The following is an 11,383-nucleotide window of genomic DNA, read 5'->3' as shown; positions in this document are numbered from 1 at the left end:
CATGGTCGAGGCCCATGAGTTTCCCACCTTACTTCATATTCCTAGCTTCCCAAAAGCAGAGAAGGCGGATGACAACGACCTGAGAACAACGTCTGGGATTCAAATAGGAAAGCGATAGCTGGGAAGCGGCCATGACTACTGGATACTTGTAAGAGTATGAGGAGAGGAAGGGTGTAATGAATCTGTGAAAACGATCGACAGGGTCAGGGAGGTGGTTATTTAGAGGTGTTTGATTATGAAGAAGCTGAAGCAGAGGGTGGTGGGGCAATTACTAAGACGTCGTGGATGCTTCCGATTAGTGTGAGTTAATGTGAATGTAAATGTCTAGCTCTTAATGCTAAACCTAAGCGTTACTATGCCATTTTTGCAGAGGAACTCGAAATTAGGGTAGGAAGAGGACGACGATGTAGGCCAAATATTAAGATTCAGTATTAAAAATAACAGGCCCACGAAAAGGCCCGTAAATGTTGAATAAAAATTGTAGATTTCTTGAGGTGCCACGTGTCCTCAATTGCCACTCTTTCTCTGATGACGTGGAGGAAGGAAAAGAGACTAAACTCTACTTTATTGTATAAGATATGTTACATACAATGTGTGTTCGGGTTCTATTCAGTTTTCGGGTTTTTGGGTTCAAAGATTTTATCTTCATTCAGTATTTCTAAATTTCGGTTCGGATCTTTTGTGGGGTCGATTCGGGTTTGGATAACTCATTTAAATTATTTTTAAAATTTTAAAATTCATTTTATACATTAAATTTCTCAAAATCAATAAGCAAAATAATATTACATATAAACTTGAATAACATATGTCATAATACATAAACTTAGTTTATATATATATATTGGTTTAGTTTGAATATTTGGATAGGGAATCAATAGTTATTTTAAGTATTTTTGGTGTTTTGAGTATAATTTAATTTAGCCATTTTGCATATTTTAATTGACTATTTGTAAGTATTTTGGACAACTTAAAAGTATCTTATATATTTTGGATGTTTTTAATATACATTGAATCTAAAAATAATTAATATATTTAGTATATAAATCTATTTCAGATATATTCGGTTACCCAAAATACTTCAATTCTGGCCGGCATCGCTTTCAGTTATGTAAATAATTTTTTTTAACCCGTTCCGATATTTAATCCATTCCAGTTCAGATTTACTACTATTTTCGGACTGGGTTTGGTTATGTTTTTTTGGATTTGGATATTTTTTCCAGTACGTATATGTATTTACATATAAAATGCATTTATTTCATACGAAGTATATATATAAGACACCGTAAAAAAATTTGTTAAAAGGGTTTAAGACACCGTAATTTATTTCAAATTATATATCTAAAGTTTTTGTACAGTCGGATATAAAATTTAAAATTCGGTATTATATCTAATATTAAATGTATTACAATGTTTAGAAAGCTAAATATTGGTATTTCCATTTTTAAAAAGTGTCATTAAGTTTGATCAACTTAATTGTAGACACTTCAATTAGCCATTACGCATATAAGGGAAATAGAAAATTTAATATCATTTTATCAAGTAAGAATAATATCTATGAATAATAAATGAAGATTGTAATAAAAAAATACCTTAAGTCATATATTTGCTCAAATTGCCATCGTATACTTGAAAACTTATAATAAATACAAATTTGTTTGAATATTATAAAATAATAATAAACAATATTTGTGATCAACTATAAAGATGGTCGATGAAAAAATGAACCAAAAGCATATAATACATTTATAAATGACTCTTACACCATTGATATTATGTCCACATATTTTTTTGGTTAATATCTTACAGACAATACTTATATAATTGGAATACTATGTAGGTTTACGATATGTATGTCATTGCAAACCTTTATTTAAAAATAACCAATTATTTAAATTAACGTCTTAAGATTATATCGATAAAATAAGTATAGTCTGTAAACATTAAATTTTTTATTTCTTAATAATATACGCATCTTCTAAGTAGCGGTTGAGTTATTCTTAGGTTCACTTCCTAGGGTGATGAACCTATAAGTTCACCAACCAATAGTAGTTGATTATTTAATATTTGATATCTTTAAAAAAAAAAGAAACAAAACAGTAAATAATTTAATTTATAATATATAATTACAAAAAAAATTAATAAACTAATATTGATAATGTTGTCAGCACAATAGTAAACCATAAACCCTAAATTCTAAACTCTTTGATAAACCCTAAACTTTGGGATAAATTCTAAACCCTAAAACATAAATATTTAAAACTAAATGTTAATAACACTGAACCCTAAACCCTTGGATAAACCATAAACCCTAGAATTTATCATTTATTCAAAGGTTCATGGTTTATCCAAGGGTTTAGGGTTTAGTGATTAGAATTAAGGTTTAGTGTTATTAGGATTTCATTTTTAATGTTCTTAGGGTTTAAGATTTATCCAAAATTTTAGGAATTATCCAAGGGTTTAGGGTTTAGAATTTAAGGTTTAGAGTTTAGTATTGTACTGACGGTGTTAACGATATTAAATTTTTTTTTTGCAATTATTAGTATTTTTTAGGTATTTTTATCTTTTTATTTTTAAAACATAATATAAATTAAATTCTTTATTATTTTGTTTCTTTTTTTAAAATGATATTAAATATCAAATAACTAACTACTATTGGTTGGTGAACCTAGATGTTTATCGTAGGGAGTGAACCCAATAATAACTCGTAGCGGTTTATATTATATCCCTCGTGAATCTCCTTATCGATTTTGGACTAACAGCTTTTTTAATTGTATCCTTAAGGTGTCACGTAAAATTAATTGACATTTTAATTAAGTGATAATTAATAAATATTTTTTTTTAATTATTACAAACTACATGTTACATCTTTTTAATGTTTTTTATTAATATATAAAAGATAGCTATTAGGTTATAGACTTATAGCCTTGCTGCCAAAGTTTTGCATATTAAATATAAATTTTCTATATTTTGATCATTCTGATTTGTGTATCAAGTCTATGTTATTCGATTTTTAACTATATTATTTAATTGTTTGATCTAAAAAGGAAAACATCATTTATACATAAATAAAAGTAAATCTCTTTGATGTCTCTTTGCTGGTTTAGGAAAATTTATATTACCTACCAATTTTTTTTTCAATTTTGTTCGGTTCAACAAAACCAGACACCTTCTTCTGTTTTTCAATTCTCGGTTATATAGAACTGTAATATCATAACTACAATGGCTACCAAGGTTTTATGTTGAAATTTTTCATGAGAAATTAAGTATTATAATTGTTACTATATACTAACAGAAGAAGGTGTCAGGTTTTGTTTGTTTGTCAACTTGTTCGGATGTATAAATTATCGTCATAGTTTTGGGTGTCAACTTTGTATGGCCGAGTATTGTTTATCAACTTGTTACGCTAGAGTATTGCTTTTCATCTTTTATTTTCCCAGCGTCAATATTGTTTATCAATCGCCATGTTCTTATGATCGAGTAAATCAATCGCAATTTATGTTCTCTTTTTATGCTCAACTATAGTTTATATGTTTGTTAGCGTATATCATATTTCACATTTCGTATACATACATAAAATGTTATACACTTACACCTCCCTTAAATATTACATTCCTTTAACAATTGGATTTGGATAAACAAATTTTTCAATTGATTCATATGGTGACACGTAAGCGAAATTAATAGCCTAATTAATTGACACATAAGCAAAGACGTTTTTTAATTAGTACAAATTACCGATTACAACTTTTTAAATGTTTCTTAATTAATATACATGGGACAATTTGATGTTTCTGTGTACTAAACTTCTCCTTCCCTGTTCCTGTACTCATGAGCTTCTTTCACTTGCGGCATTCGCGTAGAATTAGACCACTGTGCTAAACTGACAAACTTAGGAACCATCAGAATTTGATCATTATTTCCTTTCCGTTGCAGTAAATAATATATATTCTTGGAAAAATAGCGTTGTATATACAGGGTAGAAAGAAGTTTCACTAGTTAAAAGGTGAATGGGTCTTTGTTGGATACATGACTTGTTGGTTACTGACGTCACTTCTACTTTTGGCGGTGTTAAATTTTAACTCTTCTAATGTCTGGTCATTGTTTCGGTAGCAACCGCTTATGTTAAAAATTAGAGCGGCTAATATTTTTTATACTTTTAATAAGTAATTAATTTTTATATTAAATTTTATATTTTATATTAACAATATAATATAGAAATTTTTTTTAGAAGTTTATTTTCACAAAAATAGACACACGAGGAGAAAAATGACTAAATATATTTTATTAAAAGGTAAATATACATTTATACTCTTACGGTTAGATAGTCTAAATTTTGGTAATTTTATTTTTTTGAATACTATTTTGTGACAAAAACTTAAAAAAAACTATCCGAAAGAATTGCCCTATAATATATCATATCAAATCAACTAACTATGTTTAATAAATTTTAGACATTCACGAATGTTGCTAGGTATATATAACCATCGTCATAGTCTAAAATTGTTTCTTTCTAGGTTATAAAAGGCTAAGGTTCGTATTAATATAAACCCTATTCATCTTTCTCACATTAAAGTAGTTACCGCTCATCTCTTCTGAAAACGGACACATGAAAAATTTAGGCTTCTTTGCATAGCCTTCCTTAACCAGTTACCTTGTGAAGCTAGCTGTTATAAAACTCAGAGGAGAATGATTAATTTGTTTCAGTGACTCTCTCAAACTCTCTCACTCGTGTATTTGTGTTCAAGCAAGAAATAAAATCAAAACAAAGAGACACAAGGTTTGCTAACCCAATATCAACACATCGGTGTGATGACGTCTAGTCTGGGGTCGGATTCAATCCAAACAATATATTGATCAAGGGATGATGATTCTACAACAGTGTAACAACTCTCACAAGCTCTCAACTGCCTCTTCTCTCATTTGCTGCATGAAGAAGACTAGAAACAGAGTTTTATAGTAAAACCCTATGTAAAAGTGAAGTCACTGTCGCGACCAGAAGTTTCACTTTCTCCTCTTATACTTCTTCACCAAGCACTGGTTTAGTCTCTGCAATAATGATAGACCATGAATTTTACCCACTTTTAGCTATGGTTTATAAGTGTTTTAATATATATTTATTACTATATAGAGTCTATTTAGAGGGTTTACAGGTTCAGGTACGTTCTGGAGAAATATGGTGATTTTGGAACATTTTGAGGTGCAGAACTGCACAGATGCATCCGATGTTTAGCTATGGAAAGAGACCTTCCCACCGTTAGATTGAGCTCATATTTTGACACAAGATATAGATTTTAGTTAGCTTTCCAATTTCACAGGTTTGAGGTCAATCAGCATCCTGTAGCAGAGGTTATGCCCGTTTTACTGGAGAGTGGCCAGTCTGCCTCGTGAGAGGAAGCTGTCGAGAAGAGGAACGTATGTCGATCGATGCAGAACTCTTCACATCGATCGATATGGATGCCAGAATGCCGGACGAGCATATTTTATGACCAATTTAGGCCCAGAAGTCACCACATATTACCAATATACCCCTGGACGACCAGAAACCCTATTTGACAGTTTTCTAAGCCATTGTTGACGGCTATGCTTCATACTATTCTGGAGAAAGAGAGCTTAGGATTGGAGAGAGAGATCTGTACACCTTGAGATAGAGAAGATCTTGAACTCCCTTTGTTTCTTTACTCTATTTTGTTTATTTATCAATTGCAATATTATCCAGACCATCATAACCATGTCTTTTATGAATATGTCTGAGTAATCTCATTGTTAGATTTAGGTTTCTCATAAGGTTGATATATGTATTGCTAGTTTGAATTGTTGTTAGGGGGATTTAATTAATTCTTCATCTAGTTGTTCTTACTACTAAGCTTAAGGTTGATAAACCCTAAAACTTAGATCTTAGGATTAATTGAGATCAAGCCATTGCTTGACTCAACACCTGAAATTAACTAGTATGATCTAACTGACTAGATACAGACGAAAGTTGGTCTAGTGAGTTAGAGAATATAAATCGAACCCATCCGTAAACCTTTCTGTAAGAAGTATCGATCGACACAGCGATAGCCCTATCGATCAATATTTTGAAAGGTGTATCGATCGATACTCATAACGAATTATCGATCGACTCTTTCTCATGATTAACATACAACAGTTGAAATCAGAGATCCATATTAGATAATCAGTTTGATTATATCATAGTTTGAATTCAAGAACAATTAATATCAATAAACCCCTAAAACCCAAATTAAATATTTACTTATCATACCTGAGAATATACCTGAATCTAGCAATTCTTCCAACTGTCAACAACCTCAAAACAAATCAATCGAGTAATAAACTTGCTCACCACTCCATTTACTGCTTTAAAACTTATAAACCATTTAATCTAGATTTATTTCAAGACCATAATTTATTGTGTAATCCTAGAGTCTCTGTGGATTTGATCCCTAAGTACTACATCTGAACCTCTTATTTGAGAGAGTAATTCACTCCTTAGGGTAATTTGAGTGATATCAAATTTGGCGCCGTTGCCGGAGACTCTTTCTTATTATCATTAGATTAAGTTTAGAATATTGTCTAGATTTTGTTACTGAATCTGCTAAAGTTTTCCCTCTTTCCCTGCTGACACAGGTACTTAAGATGGAAGACATGAATTTTGGGCCGAAATCGATCGACGCTCAGACAATAACATCGAGCGACGGGTCAACACAAAAATCGATCGACACTCCGCTACCAATATCGATCGATGCAATCCTGCCGGAAGCAAGTAAGTATGTTCTTACATGTTTCAATAATGAAAAAGTAGTTCTATGAAATCAAAAAGGTCGAGTATGACATGCATCAAACCAAATTAATTATAGACATAGGGCTCCAATTCCTATTGGAGTAGCTGTTGTTTTGGATGCTGGACCGGAGCATCACCAAACGCTCGGAGATTATAACAGACCTGATCGGTTCTACACTAACAGGTCTGCGATCCGTCCTCCAGCAATTCAAAGAAAAGACTTTGAATTGAAACCCAAATATTTCTCTCTAGTAAGTCAGCAACCCTTTCGTGGTCTTCCTAATGAAAACTCCATAGACCATATCGAAGCACTTGAGGACTTAGTGTCTAACATCAAGGTGCATGGAGTCTCTGAAGACTACCTATTTTGCAAACTCTTCCCGCACTCCCTTGCTGGAGATGCGAGGCACTGGCTGAAACAATTGCAGCCAGGATCTTTGACTTGCTGGAGCGATATCAAAAGCGTTTTCCTCAACAACTTCTTCGATGATGCACGAACCGAGGAATTTAGGAATAAGATCTATAATTTTTATCAAGGCACCACTGAAGCTTTTAAGGCTTCTTGGTTGAGATTCAGAGCCTACCAGCGAGACTGCCCACACCATGGTTTTCCCGAACTCCAGCTACTTAATATTTTCTTCAGAGGTCTCGACTTGACATACCAAGCGACTTTGGACGCTGCGAGTCAAGGGAACTTCAAAACTAATGTTGGGGTCAAAATCGGTCCCGACGGAATCAATGTCTGAAAGTCCGTAAAACGGTTACGACAAAGTTAACGTCCAAATCCCCGGAGAAGAAAACGTAGAAACCTTCTTCGACAAATACTTTTTTGAAATAGATTCTTCTTTACGAAAAGCTTTGCGGAGGAAACGCGAGTCATCGGACAAGAGCTCGAAAAGGGTCGCTACGCAGCAACCGAACGCATGTTCCGCTCGGTCGCTGCATAACAACCGAGCTCGAGCCAAAGCTCGGTCGCTTCGTAGCGACCGAGCTCAAGCCAAAGCTCGGTCACTATGTAGCGTCTGAGCTCTTCCGAAACGTCGATAGTCCATGCATTCTCGTCTACCCTTCAATGCTATCTCCCGAAGACCGTAGCGAACCCATTTCACGTTCCCCGCCATTCTAAGTTATCAATCAAACTTTACCATAAAAACCGCGGAAAGTTCGTTCTTTATTGAAAGAAACCGTAATAAACGCTTCGAGTCGGAAGACGGCCCAAAGGGACCTAAGACATGACTCGAGGCCCAACTTACGATTTCTTAACTAACAGCCCGTAATCCGCATGAAGGTTACGCTTGGTTAGCATGGAAAGATAAATGTCAAGTTTCCGCGGATAAATACGAAATTTTGAAGATAATTACGAAGATCGGAAAAATGGAATATCTCCATTTTTATGCTATGGCGGCTTAAGGGCAGAAGGGGAAAATCATAAACCGACCTTGGAGCCAGTATATAAGGAGTCCTAGGCGAGAGGCATGGGGGGGAATTTTCTCAGAGCAAACTTAGCACTTAGAGCAATTAGATAACTTTCTGTTTTTGTTATTTCGAGCTGCGACTCAACTAGGTTTTGCAGTCTTAGGTTGTTAGAACTAGGAATCTCGCCGACAGCTCTCATAGCCGAGGCTTCTACCTTGTTGTAACGCTCATACGCGAATTCGGAATAAAACTCCTTTTGCTCTCTTTTACGATTTCTTATTTCTTTTCGCCTTTACTTGCGTGTTCTGATTGCTTGGCGTGTGCTTTAATAGATATCTGGGACCTCTGGGAAATTAGGGTTTTCCTAACTTTCCTAATTTAAACGAAAATCGACAGTGCGAATTTTGGTTCCAACAACTAAGACACCTGAAGAAGCTACGAGGCTCATTGAAAATGTGGCGTCTAGCTCTAGTACCGAGGAGACTGATCTCGAGAGGAGGAAGATGGCCGAGAATTCGAATCGAAATCAGATATCTGAGGTGAAAGAAACGTCAGATTCAGCTCATGTTTTTGTGATTGGAGATGAGCAAGTTCGGTTTACCGATAAGAGTCAGGCCTTGCTACGTGAATGAGATGGAGAAGAGCATGTAGACCTCATTGATGAAACTGGTTTTCGCAAACAAATACTTGCCGATCAGTAGAGAAACACGAGTTTCACAAGGACCTACAAGGCAGGACAGACTCATAGGAACAAGCTGGAATCTATGATTGGTCAAGTTCTAAAACGCCAGCAGGAGATGAGTGCAGTTCTCGATGAAAGATTGGATTCTATATATTTTTATTTACATGATAAGTTTGAAACTTTGAGTGACCATGTCAATAAATTGGATAGACAAGTTGCGCATAACGCTGGGTTTGTCAGAAGGGATGAAGTATTCCTTCCTGGAAAGACTGACACCAACCCGAGACACCAAGTTTGCACTGTGTTACTAAAGCGGAAAACGCCTTCCCCCGAGAGCTGTAGAAATCACTTCTATAGAAAAACTCATAGCGGTTTATATTATATCCCTAGTGAATCCCCTAATCGATTTTGGACTAACAGTTTTTTTAATTGTATCTTTAAGCTGTCACGTAAAATTAATTGACATCTTAACTAAGTGATAATTAATAAATATTTTTTTTAATTATTACAAACTACATGATACATCTTTTTAATATTTTTCTATTAATATATAAAAGATAGCTATTAGGTTATAGACTTATAGCCTTGCTGCCAAAGTTTTGCATATTAAATATAAATTTTCTATATTTTGATCATTCCGATTTGTGTATCAAGTCTATGTCATTCGATTTTTAACTATATTATTTAATTGTTTGATCTAAAAAGGAAAACATCATTTATACATAAATAAAAGTAAATCTCTTTGATGTCTCTTTGCTGGTTTAGGAAAATTTATATTACCTACCAATTTTTTTTTCAATTTTGTTCGGTTCAACAAAACCAGACACCTTCTTCTGTTTTTCAATTCTCGGTTATATAGAACTGTAATATCATAACTACAATGGCTACCAAGGTTTTATGTTGAAATTTTTCATGAGAAATTAAGTATTATAATTGTTACTATATACTAACAGACGAAGGTGTCAGGTTTTGTTTGTTTGTCAACTTGTTCGGATGTATAAATTGTCATTATAGTTTTGGGTGTCAACTGTGTATGGCCGAGTATTGTTTATCAACTTGTTACGCTAGAGTATTGCTTTTCATCTTTTATTTTCCCAGCGTCAATATTGTTTATCAATCGCCATGTTCTTATGATCGAGTAAATCAATCGCAATTTATGTTCTCTTTTTATGCTCAACTATAGTTTATATGTTTGTTAGCGTATATCATATTTCACATTTGGTATACATACATAAAATGTTATTAGCGATGTCAATTGGGTCCTCAGCCCGCGGGCCTGGCCCGTAAAGGCCCAGTGCGGGGCGGGTTTGGGTTTATTTTTCTTAGGACCGCAAATTTGCGGGCCTTGCGGGATGGGTACTTGCGGGAATGGGCCAAAGCGGGATGGGCCTATGCGGGTTGCGGGTCATGCGCAGAACCCGCGTTGCTTCGTCACTTTCTAAGTTTCTGGAAAGCTCACCGAGAAAATGGTGAAACAACCGGAGCGACTCCAGACAGTCACCAATCCTCTTCGCTCCTCCGTCCGAATCACCTCTCTTTCTTTTGGGTTCCGGCAGATGGAGAGGCAGAAAGCTCGGTGAGCTCGTCGTATCTGCACGCGCACTCTAACCCGACGATTATAAACCCGAAGAAGAAGTCGGGGTATGGGCAAACGTTGTCTCCGTACGACAGTGGTGAAGAGGAAGAGCTTGATGATGAGAGCGACGACGATGACGACTGGTCACTCAACGTCAGTTTCTTTCCTCTTCATCTATCTTTTTTTCTTGACATTCTGAAAATTCGAGCATACATGTTGTCAAAGATTTGAGCTTTGAGCTTAAATGTTGTTAAAGATGTGTGATTTGAGCTTTATGGTTGGGGGATTTAGTATGAATTCTGGTTTTGTGGTTTTATTAAGAATGCGTGATTAGTGAAACTTGTTAAAGATATTGAAAGTTGTCTTTTTTTTTGTTTAGGATGACTTCGCAGAGGTGACAGAGTATGAAAAGAAGAAACCAAAGTCACAGAAGCCAACCATTGCTAAGAAAGGTTTGTGTTTTCTTCACAAACCTGTTGTAATAGCACTTGAATGTTCTTCTTAGGAAAAAAACTTTGTAATGTTGCTTTGATTATGAAGGTGGGAAGAAAGTATGACGCTTCTCGGGTGATGCTAAAGGATGCAACAAGTGATGTTAAGAAGCTCTGCAACTCAGGCTAAAATCATTGGCACGAGCCAAGTTGGATCATTGGAGGCCTTTTGCTAGCTTTACAGTTTTTGCTACTTTCAGCCTGGTATATTCTTCAGGTATTACATAAACTTAAAGCTTTACGTTTGATGGTAATGCTTAAAGTTGAGCTAAAGTAAGCAGCTGTACATGATTTCAGACTCAGATCATGGAGATATTCCCTGAAGATATAAGCGTAGTCCTCTACTAGAACATGTGTGCAACGCTAATCTCAGTGCTAGTATGTCTATTTGTAGAAAGAGACTTAAATTCTTGGAAGCTTTAACCGGGAGTGTCACT

General features: G+C 34.7%; 1 long non-coding RNA gene across 1 annotated transcript; it reads left to right on the top strand.

Annotated features, from left to right (window-relative positions):
- Positions 1–10,290: 10,290 nt before the first annotated feature.
- LOC106305005 lies at positions 10,291–11,377 on the top strand. Its single transcript, XR_001262894.1, has 4 exons — positions 10,291–10,608; positions 10,835–10,907; positions 10,996–11,163; positions 11,244–11,377. It is a non-coding gene; the product is annotated as an uncharacterized LOC106305005 (long non-coding RNA).
- Positions 11,378–11,383: the final 6 nt, after the last annotated feature.

The sequence above is a fragment of the Brassica oleracea genome, chromosome C7 (genome assembly GCF_000695525.1).
Source record: "Brassica oleracea var. oleracea cultivar TO1000 chromosome C7, BOL, whole genome shotgun sequence".
NCBI lineage: Eukaryota > Viridiplantae > Streptophyta > Magnoliopsida > Brassicales > Brassicaceae > Brassica > Brassica oleracea.
This window is presented reverse-complemented; position numbering and strand designations above follow the sequence as displayed.